This window comes from Pseudorasbora parva, chromosome 15 (assembly GCF_024679245.1).
Source record: "Pseudorasbora parva isolate DD20220531a chromosome 15, ASM2467924v1, whole genome shotgun sequence".
In the NCBI taxonomy this organism is placed as follows: domain Eukaryota; kingdom Metazoa; phylum Chordata; class Actinopteri; order Cypriniformes; family Gobionidae; genus Pseudorasbora; species Pseudorasbora parva.
The window spans coordinates 28,870,912-28,886,109 of record NC_090186.1 but is presented as its reverse complement, the minus strand read 5'-3'; positions in this window follow the sequence as shown (position 1 = coordinate 28,886,109).

Here is a 15,198-nt window from a genome sequence, read left to right as displayed (position 1 = left end):
CATTAGAGGCCAAGCTTAGGAGAGTTGATCCTGTATAGACAGGAGTGTGGGTTAAAAGTAGATTGAGCTCAGCAGAGGTCAATTCCACCACACAGAGAGGACCTGCAAATTGGGGTCGTCTAGGTTATAAAGCCTTGAAAATGTGGACAGCAAGGCCCAGCCGGCCGCCTCACAGATTTCAACAATAGAAACACCACTGGACCAGGCCCAGGATGAGGCCATGCCTCTAGTAGAGTGAGCTTTTATTTCGATGGGACATTGTAGACCCATCAAGGAGAAGGCTAACGCACTCTAACAACTATAGGTTGTTTCTGTCTACAGGTTAGCTGGCCACAGGGGCATGGATCGCTGCTATGGCCACCATATAAACCTTGAGCGTGGAGTGAGCGCATCCCTTGTCCAGTAATTCCTGGAGGAAGGACAGTATCAGTGATACGTCACAAGAAGTTGGGTCTTCGCTCTGAGCTGCGCACTAGGAGAAGATAGACCACTGTAGATGCGTCTCTTACCTCAGAAATAGTATTCAAAACCTTCTCAGGGAGGTTGAATGGCTCTCATCGAGAGGCCCGAGGTGCAGTGCCCAAAACTCGGGTCAAATCCTCCTATTCGCCTGAAAGAAGAGATCATGTCTCTGGGGGATGGACCACAGAGCTGCTGTGAGCAGCTGAGTCAGCTCTGAGATCCAAGGCTGGTTCCTCCAGAGGGAGGCCAGTAGTCGGACTGTATGATTTTTGTGCTCCCATATTTTACTGATGACCTGAGCGATTCAGGAGATGGCTTGGTCAGTCATGGGTCAGCGCATCCTTGTTCTTTGAAAAAGTTGGGCAATGAGAGTTGTCTTCTGAGGTGAAGAGGTCGACCTCTGTCTTCCTGAAGATCTCCCGGATCTTGTTCAGATCCTCTGCCCTGCTGTTTTTTCCTCTGGGGTTCCTTGGAGAAAGAAAGTGGAAGGACACTTTCTGAAAAGAAAGCTATCCATGAACAGAGAGGCGAGACTCATTGATTCCTCTCAATGAGCATGGCTTCTGTGTAAACAGGCAACACACTCACAGTGCTCGTCATCGTGCCCTGCACAAACCACACTGGTGGTGTGCCATTTGCAACGTCTCTAGAAATTAGCTTTTAGAAAGCTTTAAGGATCGGATCTTCGGGTGGCAGCAGGGGACTCACTGCTCAGCGGTAAAGTAGATGCCGGTGCTGAGTCTGATTGGATCCGCTGCATTGCTAACAAGTTCTACAAGTTCCAGTGAAGAGATAATCATCATTGCTAAAGGAGTATTAATCTGAGGATCGTATGCCAGAATTCCTGCTTATATAGCCAGATGGCAGATTCTGGTGGGCTTCTTTGCCATAGGGTTGTTCAGCTCAGCTGCCTCGTCATTGGTTCAATTCACTTGAACTATACGTACCAATGGTCATGCAGTCTCACTACGTGATTGAAAAAGGCTTCAGTAATCAGAGAAAAGTTCCCATCAGTGTCTAGCGACTCAGTATGAGTAAAGTATCGAAAAGGAACAAAAACAACAACTTTTTTTTTTGCCACCTTAAATTTTGCCACCTTAAATGCTTAAAATCTTTTGGATTCTGATTGGCTGTCAATATTTGTATTGTTCGTTAGCAAAAAGTGATTCCAAAGATATTGTGCCTCTGTGCCATTATTGTTATATTTGTGGTGTGGACTCTGCTATTCTTTTAAATTTAATAAAGATATTTTGTAAGCCCAAATTAAAATACAACACATGGCTGTTCTCCTTGGTCAATAAGCAAGATGTTCCAAATATATCAGAACGTCTGGTGGCTGGTTCTGTGATGGATTGGCCACCTGTCTAGGGTGTCTCCTTGCTGGGATAGGCTCCAACACTCCCCAGTGACCCTAAACAGAATTAGCGGGTAAAGAAGATGGATGGATGCTGGATGGACAGAAGGTAGTGTTACTATGATCAAAGCATGGCCTCATCTCAGTACTGACGTATTTAGAAGTACTGCACAGCATAAGTAAGACACTTATCAAGGCCACCCTCTGAATAACAAATCCTGGATTGCTGTCAATGTATGACCTTTAAAAAATACTTTAACAAAAGAAATTCTTTCAGAAAATTACATGTGTCCTCATGATCCTAATTCATGAAGGTTCAATTAATGTTATCTCATTCTGGTGCTGAAGAATGTGTTAACATAAAAAATAATCCTCATTAAGGATTAGAATGGCATAATAAGATGTTTCTTGTAATGCTTTTCCAGCTTGAAAATGTGTTTCAATCGTGAATTTTTTCCCCAAATATATATATATATATATAAATATATATATATATATATATATATATATATATATATATATATATATATATATATATATATATATATATATATATATATATATATATATATATATATATATATATATATATATATATATATATATATATATTTTTTTTTTTTTTACTCTTTATTATTTCCATCACAAAGGTTTTGTGAGCAAATGCAAAAAAAATTTGGGGTGAATGCTTTTGTGAGTGTACACAAAAGAACTAAAATTGAATTTCTAATATAACTACATAATTTGTGGGAGCTCAAAAACAAATAATTTTTAACAAATCAGAAACATTTTCCTATTTGACATGGTTTGTTCAGAGAACTCTTGTTAGGCTGGTTGGTTTAACATGTTTTATATAGATTCAGTTTTCAAAGTGTCACCGTAGCTTCATGGTCACTAGCAGCACAGTTGGTAGAACATTATTTTACAGCCCTGTTCCCCATACTATGTAATTATTATAGTTATTACAATAACTGGGTGATTACTATTAACTCTGATTTTATCCCTAAACCTTACCATGTATTTACCTTATATTACCCAGTACTTTCTCAGGTTAATACACATAAGTGCACATACTGTACAATAAAGTGCAACCGCACAGTTTCACACCCCCGTTTAACAGGTTATTGCAGGTTAAATGCCTCATTTGACCATATCCAATCGTAACCCATCTGGAAGCAAGAAATGGAGCTGAAGATGACTCTCAAACCATATCACTGTTTTCCATTGCTCGGGGCTCCATTGCTCACTGCTCTGTTTCCATATTGCTCAAAGGTTTTTGCTCGACATTATGCATTTATTTTAAGTACTTTCCTGACCTGCCATAAATTCCAGAAAATGTTATGATGGAGTTTTTGTTGAGACTGAGAGGGTTTAATCAGTTTTTTCTTCTTCCATACATGGCATTCATTCAGCATTGTTAAGAATGTTCCCTTTGACTTGTTTCATAATTTTGCTGTTTTTGTAATCAGTGCCCAACCTACTTGTTGACCCGTTTTGCACTAGTCTGACCTCTTTTAAAAAACATACTGCTAGTCACTAAGCTGCATATCTAACCTTTATTTAATATAGCAAAGTTCTGTGTCCATTTATTGTTCATCTTTTTTTAAGTGAAGAGTGGGCTGAATGAAAGGAGAAATGAATAAACAAACAATAATAATAAAAGAGACATAAATATTTCTCTGAAAGGTTAGTTGTGTACGTTCTTCTGCATGGAGTCTCCCGGCTGTGGAGGTTTGAGCATCTGTTTCTGTCTAAAGATCTGCTGATGGAAAAACCCCTGGCAGGGAGAAAGAATCTTTTACAAACAAGCAAACACAAAAGTCAACGTGCAAACATATTCTGTCAAACGTACACACACAGTTAAAATAGACAGGAAACAAAAGCTTTATTGCTGAACTCTGAAATCGATTTTGATATTCACATTGTGTGGCAGGCATACAGCCCAATGCACAATACCTCTGTCCCTAATCTTTGTCAGAACTTGCCTAAAGGGAGGCAGGTGGTGTTAAGGGGTTAAAGCAATATGCTGCCCTTTGAGCCCATAAACAGACCTGCTCTTTAACCTCTGATTCTCTGTCAACTCCTTTGAACGGAGCTTCATGGTCTTCAGACCTCAGGGCCAGGTCTGTATTTAACCATTGACAACAAGGACATGATATGAGACACTAGGCCTAAGTACTGAAACCAAGACTCATGACAGAATCCCTTAAAGGGATAGATCATCCAAAAATGAAAATTAGCCCATGATTTACTCCCCCCTCAAGTCAGGTGTACATGAGATTCTTCTTTCAGGCGAATACAGTCGGAGTTGTACTGAAATAGTCCTGGCTAATCCATGTTTTATAATAGCAGTGATTGTTGAAGTCCATAAAAAATGCATCTGTCCGTCAAATAACGTGCTCCACACGGCTCCGGGGGATTAATAAAGGCCTTTTGGAGCAAATTGTGGTGTTTGTGTAAGAAAATATCCATATTTAAAACTTAATAAAGTAAAGTTCTAGCCAATCGCCTGCAAGGAAAAGTGTTGAAAGTGCCTTCTCGCAGTTTAAGATGCTTACGCTACGTCTGACAAACATAACTGGTAGAGCGTAAGTCTTTTGAACTGCAGAGGCACTTTCATAATTTTTTCCATAAATTGAATACGGAAGGTCGATTGGCCGAAATTTTACTTTATAGTTTTTATTATGGATATTTTTCTTACACAAACACATCGACCAGCTTAAGGCCTTTATTAATCCTCCGGAAGCATGTGGAGCACGTTATTTGATGGACAGATGACTTTTTTATGGACTTTAAAAACAGAGCAACAATCACTGTTTTTATAAAGCTTGGATTAGCCAGGACTTTTTAAATATAACTCCTCTTTTATTCGTCTGAAAGAAGAATGTCATATGACTTGAGGGTGAGTAAATCATGGGCTAATTTTCATTTTTGGGTGAACTATCCCTTTAAAGAGCACATAGGCCTACATAAATATTTTTGGTAACACTTTACAATAAGATTTAAGTAGTTAACATTAGTTAATGTATTAACTAACATGAATGAATCATGAGCATTAGGCCTACATTTGTTACTGTTTGTTCAAATTTGTTAACATTAGTTAATAAAAATACAGCTTTCAGGGTTTGTTCATGTTAGTTCACAATGCATTAACTAATGTAAAAACTATTTGAATAATATATTATTAGTAAATGTTGAAATTAACATTAACAAAGATAAATATAATTAAGTTGAAAGTGAAATACGTGTAGTTCATTATTAGTTCATGTTAACTAATGTAGTTACTAATAAAACATCAAAGGGCTTTTCACACTTGAAATAGTTAACCCTGGGTCATTCTAAATCCTGGGTAAACTGAATTCTGGGTTATCTGCTCATAATTTCCCTGGTGTTAACAATTAATCCAGGGTATTCATAAACCGTGTTTCACATTGTACATTCCTAAACCCTGGGTTAACGTTCTTATTTGCATATTTTCAGGGTCAGAGTCATTGATTGGATGAAAACAGCTCGTGACCTGTTTATGTAAAAGTTCTAGCATTGCATCCTTGTATTTGCTAGTAGTTTATACTGAGATGGTAAGAATGAAAATGTTCTCTTCTACACTTACATTTTCTGTTAGCATTTGAACAAAACTTTCAAACACTTAACAGAACACTTAATTTTTTACAATGTGTGTTTCCGCAAAGTATGCAAATATAAGTATGCCAGTAGTTGTCTGTTGCTAAGTATCTAGCTTTAAAGGTGCCCTAGAATGATTTGAAACAATATCTTAAATTGTTCTCTGATATCTATATAGAGGGTATGTGGCTTATTTAAGGGCAAAAATTGCCCAGATACAGTTCTACAGGTCCATTTACAACCCTATAAATTTTCCCTAGATTGTAATGCTCTGTTTTTGCCTTATTTGGAAGGGTCATTAATATTAATGTTGAGCTCTGCTCTGATTGGCTTATTTCAGCAGCTCACAGCACAGCAGTTCAGCTGTTCAGCTCGTGAGTCCTGACCATCCTGACAGAACACAGACCGACTGAATGACACTTTAAGCAGAACATCTCAAATGCAGCTTACTTGTTTATTGGTGTTTTCAGATCATCCACGCGCGAGAAAGAGCTTGCGTGCATATGGGTTGCCAGATTGCCACATGTTTAGGTAAAACGCCGGATACTATATGCGTTCTTTCCACAGAAAAGCTCTGTTTGGGGTACTTAAATTACTGAAATCTGGCAAACGCACAAACAATCTTCTGTCCAAAACTAAAACCATTGATTTTAGACTCGTCTTTTTTCGTCTACGATATTGCATGTTTATATAACGTTAGTCACAATGTAGGCTACGCAGTGACTGTGATGTACTGTGAAATACAAGCATGCAAAAGCATCATACTTAAGTTCTCAAAAATATAAATAAAATAAGTAGCCTTGTCAAATGACTATCATTTTAACTTATATGGTGGAAAAGGTGACGTTTGCTAGAAGGATCGAGTGAACGATCTGTAAGCAAAGTATCTACGGTTGTATTTTGTAATACAAAATAATATTACCCTTTGTCATTAGACACACTATTTAGTTTTGTATGGTACTTGGTGTGTCCTATTGTTACTGTAGCATCTTGCGTTATCTAGACAATGCTGTCTCTCTAAGAACCTTTCAGTTTAATCAGAAATTGTTTAAACAGTCAATAAGTGGATAAAATCGCTACTTACTGCTTGCAGGAATACAGTTGTAATTGCCACTTTCTTTAGTTTAAGACGCTGAGCAAAGCTTGCTTAAAATGGGCAGAACAAACGAACAATCTTGAATTAAAATGTTGTGGTGTCCGATTATAAACATCAACCATGAATGTTGACATTTTTTATCTGTGGGAAGGGTAGAAAAGTCCTCACGTCTTCTGAACAGCCTGAACATGACGTATGTGTCCATTAGCTTCCGTTTTCGCTATCCTCGAGCATCGCTTGTTTACCTGCAGTCCCGATGATTCGGCTCTGTCTTTTCCGCCTGACAATGCACATGTTTGGACAGATGCAAATGTTGGGGGTGTGCATATAAATGATCCCCAATGCTTGCGTCACGGTTGGGTTTATGTTGAGAAGCACTTTTTTTTTCGTGGTGTTTTTCATTCACGAGAATTACATAAGAAGTAGGAGGCAATGGTGTTTGAGGCTCACAGCATGTGATGTCCATGTACTGAACTCTTATTTCACTATGGCAAGGTTAATTCAATTTTTCATTCTAGGGCACCTTTAACATTCTAACACCATGTCTTTTTAAACTGTAAGTTTGGCACCGCAATGCATTGCAAAAGCCATTCTTCTAAATTACAAGAGTGAAACGTTCCTTTAACCGGGGTTAAAAGAGCTGTTTAGAAAAACGATTAAAAAAATAATAATTATAATAACAATAGATAATAGATTTATAACGCACTTTTCATTCCGAAGAATCTTAAAGTGCAACAATGGAAAAGGGGGAAAAAACAAACAAACAAACAAAAAAATGGTCATTGAAGGTCAGGGCTGATCCTCCAGATTAACTAAATGAAATTAAATAGAAATTCATCTTATTTAGATATTTATTATATATGAGGCTTTTGATTTTTTTTTTTTTTTTTTTTTTGGTTTGTTGGAATGGTTTTTTGCAACCATTCATCTAGAATAAAATAAATGTATTATTATAATGAAATAATATTTTAGTATTATAAATTGAGCTTCAATTGTCAAGCCAAATCACATTTATGTATATGTGATACAGATTGGTTTAAATCAGGGCTGGACTGGTAATCTGGCATACCGGGCATTTGCCCGGTGGGCCGATGCACTTTGGGGCCGGTATAGTGTATAAAAAATAAAATAAAAAAAATTGTACCACTGGCAACATGCAGCGACAGCGGCCCATTGGTTTGTGTTCTGAATTGACAAGCCGAAGCGCGAGAGACATCCCCTCCATATTAGGCGCTTTTTTCTATTTATTTATGTAGTAGGCCTATTTGAGCACATGGAACTGCAAAAGGCGAATATCCGCACAGCGCAGCCGCTGCGTTTAAATACTGCTCTATGAATGGCACTTTGACTATTTTGTTTTATACAATCGTGTGATATGGAAACATTACAGTTCTGTGGTGAATCAGCTGAAAACAGCCGCGAGCATGTAGGCCTATTCATGACGAGGTAAAGTGGAAAATGGCAACACACACACAAACGTTTCACTTTAGCAGAACCACAACTTACTCTTCAGCTATTAACAGCGAAGAAATATGGTGTTTTGGAAGAAACATTTATTAAAAATGTTGCTATATTACATAAATTAATATTGCAGAATATAAAGCACTTTTATAGAGGCTATTTTCGTATTTTCTACAGGTGTTTACTTTTTTTTTTACTTACAAATATAATAGTTTATTATATATGTTTTATATAGTTTTGGAAACCATATAGCCATATAATGAGGAGCACGGTTTGAACAGTCTGTTTTTTACCCTGTGACTGCCATGATCTTACATTTAAATGAAACTGGCCTACAGTTAAACTATACAGTCTATAAAACAGCTTTAAGTCTAGATCTCATGAATTAAGGACAAAGCTTTTTTTCCTCTTTAAAAGTTTTATTAACTTTTTTTAATAGATTTAATTAAATTTAATACCCTCATGAAAGATAGATATCAGTGTCTTACTGAAATGATGTGTTAACTCTTGAAAAATATGATTGTTCAACCCAGAAATGTGATCATTTACTCACCCTAATATCATTCCAAACCTAAATGAATTTATTTCTGTGTAGCATAAAATAAAATAATTTGAGTCTGTTTTTTTGTTCATACAATATTCAAAAGGTAGCCTAACCAAAATGGCTTGGTTGCCAACATTCTTCAAAACATCTTATTTTGTATTTCACAGAAGAACGACAGTGAGTAAATGATGACAGCATTTAAAAGCAGTAAATTTACTTCACTGCATCCTAGCTCAAAATCATCAGTGCTTTACTGTCAAGGGCATTTCTGTGTGACAAAAAAAAAGCAATATTAAGTTTATCTGCATTTGCAGCAAATTCGATAATATCTATCATTATTTGTCCTTGTCCTAGTTTTATTTATATACGCCAATTTAAGGCCCCAACCCTAGCAAAAACATTCAAGGGGACCTCATGGGCCGGATGTGCTGGGTATGCCAGAGCCGAATTTTAGCCCCAGTCCAGCCCTGGTTTAAATCATCTTAAAATTTATAAACAGGAAAATAACAGTGCTGCCTTTTTTAAAATTAACATTTATTAATTACATTTCAGCTGTAAAGCAGCTCTGCTGAAGACAACAGTCATCATTTAGCTAAATTTAGTTCAGTTCAATAGCTGTCAATCGGGCAAAGTTCATTATAAAAGTCCAATTCAGCTATACGCAGCCCTACAGAAGCCAAAGTTTCATAATGACAGCAAAGTACTCTATTTTACTGTATTTGAGAAAAGGAAACTCTTAAAACACATCTGACTTTAATGGATGGCTTGTACAGTTGTTATCAGATGATAAAGTGATGTATGGCCATTAACTGGGACAATAGGAGGGTGGGGAAAGAGTTGTTTTCTTAGATAGATCGACCAACAGATGTGTGGAGTGACGGATGGATACTGAAGCCATGACCTTTCTGTGGGGAAAAAAGACAAGTTCTGATTAAGTGTTCATTCTGACCTGGACAGTGAATTCTTTCCATTTGTTGTCTCTGTTGTCTTTCCATTGGTTCTTTTAAGCTCCTTGTGCAAACAGAGGGATATTTAGAACTGTCTGATGTCAAGAATTAGCATTAGTGTGCTGCGCCTGGGTATAGTACATCACGTCCTGAGTGGAGCTTTCTGTCAGACATGCAGAGTCTCCCCAGATATATTCCAGAGCCTCCGTGTCTTTCTGACAATAGGCATTTTTTAAATGCGTTGTAACCTCCAGTGATTCTTCACTTTGTGATGTGATCATTATTTCCAAAAGGAGAAGAATCAGTACATCTGCAGAGAAACTGACCCAGATTTCCCATGTACCTTGAAAAATGGAATCACGTAATCATGTTTAAATGTAAATCATGTCTAAATGTAAAAACAGATAATGCATGGTGCTTGAATTAATATTCCATTCATCATTTCTATTTAATAATATAATATATACATTTTAAAAGTAACATTCCAGGTGCAATGCCAAACAATAAACATTAAAATACTCAATCGGAACACAAGACAAACAATGTTTTAACAATACATGATAGTTTTTCAAAGTTCAATACAATTTAGAAATACAAATACAAAATACAATACAACATACTATTTGTTACAAACTCAGTATTAAGATCCAAATGCAGCTTTAATGGGACAATCTAGAATCATAATACATATAACAGGTCAAAGACATGAGCAGACAATTCAGATGAGCAGCAGGGCAGAAAGCACAGGCAAAAGGATAATCCAGAAAATGGGCAGAGATTAAAAAAAACAAGACGCAGGAAACCAGGATAACACTCTGAAATGCAGTCAATCAGCATACAAGACTTTGCATAGTAAGAGAGAATACAGAGGGCTTAAATGGCAGACCTAACCAGAGGTCCATTCTTCGTACCTCGCTTAATACATTTGAGATGATTTGACAGACCCTTAATCTCTGGCTAATTTGGTTCTTCGAATGAATTTGTGGATTGGATTCAACTATCTTTATTAATTTATCTAAGATTACTGCGCGTTCTTGTGTTCGCTGAAGAGGGCAGATGCATCGATACTTGAAACCACGATCAGCAATGCAGCGCTTGGCTGGCATCAAGACAACATGATTCACAATTATTTATATTCACGATGTTATACACTCTAAAAAATGCTGGGTTAAAAACAACCTAAATTGGGTTGAAAATGCACCGACCCAACAATTGAGTTGTTTTAACCCAATGGTTGAGTTGTTTTAACCCAACGGTTGAGTTGTTTTAACCCAGTGGTTGGGTTAAATGTTGCTTAAGACAACCCAATTGCTGGGTAAGAACAACTCAACCATTGGGTTAAAACAACTCAACCATTGGGTTAAAACAACTCAATTGTTGGGTCGGTGCATTTTCAACCCAACTTGGGTTGTTTTTAACCCAGCATTTTTTAGAGTGTAGTATTTGTAGTACCCTTTACATTTTTATTTCAATGTTGTAATTCAATTTTTAATTCAATTTGAAACAGATTTGTTATGTGGCAGAATAATTCAACTTTCTTAACAGTCAAGATCAAATGATCTGCATCTCTTGCGCTGCATCAAGCCACTCCCATAATATCCATCATCACTCAAATTAATGCATGACTACTGAACATAGATTAGTGTGCACGATGCAAATTAACTGTGTAAACCTCCAATAAAACTATAAAGTAATTATTCCATCACAAATAAATCTCTCCATCAAGTGACTGTGTCTATAGTATTATACACACATTTTACACAACATTATAATATTATTTTCAAATAAACTATTATTATTATTGCCCCCGGTTCATTAAGGAACTTTTGTAATAAATAGCAGTGGCTGACACAGATTTTAAGTATCACCTCAAGATGCAATCTAATCCTGTTTACATGAAATAAGCCTGCTCCCAAGCAGGTTTAAGATAACGGACTTGTTGCTATATGTTATCAAGTCCAAGATGAGTGTGTAAGAACCAAACAATCCCAGATTATGCCAAATCATCAACAATCAAATCCAGCTAACTGAGTTAGCGACGTATGAAGAACGGGCCCCAGGGCTGTATTCAGCCCTGACAATATGTTTTTTGTTTGTTTGTCAGGAAACATGTTGTTCAACCCAAAAACCATATAGCAAGACTTGCTATATGCGTACCGGTTAGAACTTGAACGTGCCCCAGAGAAAGACACACAGGTGGAAGTAATCAAACCATAATGAGTCCAGGCAATGGATTATGGGAAAAGTAGTTTGGATAAGGCAGATGGTGAAGATCACGGCACTCCAGCTGGAGGGTTAACATGTCATGTTTAATTCAGTGTTACTTGCTGTTATATATATATATATATATATATATATATATATATATATATATATATATATATATATATATATATATATATATATATATATATATATATATATATATATATATATATATATGTATATATATGTATATATAGTAAAAATGGTTTCAACAAGAATTTTTGAGTTGTATAATTGCTTATTAACCGATAAAACTTTGTCACATAACACCACAAAAATCTTTAAAATTTAAATAAAATCAATAGCTTCAGCTCAAATAAAACAAAAGATTTCACATGATTATTGCAAATGCATTTATACAACTACGTTTCTGCTTTAAAACTTGCCCTATTTGCTTCCTTTTCAAGTGCCCCACTAAAAGTGCCCTTAGTTGTTTTTTTTAACAAAACAAGGCACGAATCTAAATTATTTTCTATGCTAATCAAAATTATGCCATAAGTGCTGTTTATTTCAGTTTAACAACTTTGATATGGCCTGTTCTATTAACTATAATAAGCTTAATCCATTAAACCCATTTACACCCTTAAAAATAAAGGTGCCAGGAAGAACCAAAAATAGGTTTCTACAGTGATGCCATTTGATTCCCCAAAGAACTGTTTTGTGAAAGGTTCTTTGAAGATATTTTTTCCCCCCAAACATTTTATAGTCTAAAAAAACCTTTTTGTTCTACAAAGAACCTTTTGTACAACGCAATGGTTTTTTCGATATTTAAAGTTCTTCATAGAACCATACACCCTGCCAAAGAACCATTGAAGAACCTTTATTTTTAAGAGTGTAATCGGTCACAATTGTGACCACAAATTTATACATGGTTTATTCTGTTGTCAGGCCGCAGATAAATGAAGACGGTCAAGCAGATAAACATCAAATTTTCATTTTTGGATGAACTATCACTTTAAGAGTAATGATGGTCGTTTCTCTGTACCTATTTGTTCCTTTATACATGGGCCAACTGATCTATCAGTCTGAAATGTGTTGCCTCATGATTTGGCACTGCAGATTTGTGTTCATTTCAGCTGGCGCTGGGTTCTTGGAGGGGGTTCCTCTACAATTGTTCTTGTTAGTTGTATATTCAAAAACTAGATTATAAAGCTGGCATTCGGTAAGAATCTAACACCAGAAATGATGAAGGACATGATTTCGCAAAGTCTAACGAGTTTTGTGTTAACTAACCCTTTCGAAACACATGTTGGAAATTAAAGCCCAATTGCCCAATTGGTCAATTTAAACACAATATGAGTTTCGTGGTTGTCATAGACTTGCTATACTGAACAATTCTTTATGTGTGATACCGCCTGGAAAAATCGGAAGAAGTGTTTTTCTTAATTATGTAAGCATTTTTGAGAGCTAAAGCATTTTGATGTTAACTATCAGATCGCTGAAAACCAGATGTTACACATAAAATCACATTGACCTCTCATGTAAGCCTCTTTTGAACAATGTTGGACAGAGCCTCAAAGTAAAACAATTCAGTTTTCCATCTAATTAGCTGGAAAGTTTACCCACAGATCCATCTTCCTCAAAGCAGTGCTTGAACATGAGTGGATCGAAGTTTGATCCTTCAGGCAGGTGTTTCTCTTTTAGATCTCACCATGTTCACTTCTCTTTGGCAGGGTAAAACTCCTGAACGTGTGCATGTTTTATGATGGAGCGTTCTCTGACATGTGAGACTGAGATAGAAAGCTAAGCTGCTTCTCTTGCTTGCAAGGCTCTGCTGCTCAGAGATTGTTGGTTCAGCGTTTAAGAACGGAGCTGTTTTGTGGTGGTACAGTAAAAATTCTTTCAAGGTTGCAAACTCTAAAGCAGGTCTGATGTACAAGAAACAACACGATCACATGGTAATACGTATCAATAGTACAAGTGTGCAATCTCGTGGAATGTATACACCAAAATGAGTTTTGGCGTGCATATGCTACGCAGTTTTTCGTGTGTATGTGGTACGCATTTTATGGCTTGCATATGACACACTCTTGGGTACGTATAATACGCCATAAAGTGCGTATATGCACGTGAATAACCGCATACCATATGCACGCCAAAACTCATTTTGGCATATGCATTCCACGAGATTGCACACTCTTACAAGAAATGTACATTTCTGTGGTACACACACATGCAGTAAATATTTAAAAATTGACTATTCACAGACATTAAACACACAGTACACTATAAAACAATAATGGTAAAAAAAAATGTATTGAACTGAAATATTAAATTACCAACTTATTGAAATGCTAAAATCTATTATTTTCCTTTTATATAATTTGACAATCACCAATTACAGTGGTGATGAGAATCACATGATGAATTAAAGCTCATCACACGCAGCTTTTAGAGGGACAATATTTATATATAGAAGGTGCACACATAAACACTAAACACTAAACATCATCATGGTAACACACATGATGTTTTAAAAATGCAATAAACATTAATTTAACAGCATTAGATGTAACATAAAACCTTAATGTACATAAGTGATTAAAAAAAACTAAGAAGAAACATAGTTAATTCAATGAAAATGCATCAAATGCGAAGTGTCATGTGGGGAATTCTGGGAATGTCAATTTACGTTTTTTCACTGTTAATTACACAATGCCCTGTTATTATTCACTTCGAAAAGCTGTAAATTTAACAGTATTTTACTGTAAAATAAAATAAAATGTATAAACCTTTAAATTATACAGTTTTGAACTGTAAAATAAATGGTTAACCGTAATTATTACATTATAAACCTTTAAATTATATGCTGTTGTCCCGTAAAACCTTAAAGGTTACTGCTGTATTTTTTACGGTAAAGTTCTGGCAACCACAGCTGCCGTTTTTTTACCATAAATTTTATGGGGATCTTTTTTTACAGTGTAGCACAGCATCATCTATTTTGTTTTAAAAGGCCTATAATATTCACTAAAACCATTTTCATTGTTGTTGCTATTGAAAGTGATGGTATTGCAACACCTCTAACCACGGCCTGCCAGAAACCTTGAGCAACAAAATCAGAATATAAATTTTTAGCCATGACAGCAGATGTTTTTGGATGATTCTTTAACTTTGGGCACTTGTGACCTCTACAAAAAGTATGAGTATACATTAGCGTATATACATGCATCACAGGTGAATGTGGTGTTTTTCTAAATATATTTTCAAAGAGTCCTTTGTCTTCTTGACAAATCTAGTTTCATGGCTAGCACTGGATGTTTTAAAAAAACAAATAAATAGATTTAGAATATAATATATGCTGTAGCTTCTCTGGAGATTATACAACAATATTTTCTTCACACAGAACGCATCAAGATCTCACATTAATCTTAGATACACTGACACTTTGCTCATGCTTCACTAGTGAACAAGTACACACACTTGGAAAGGAAAGAAATAAAACATTGGT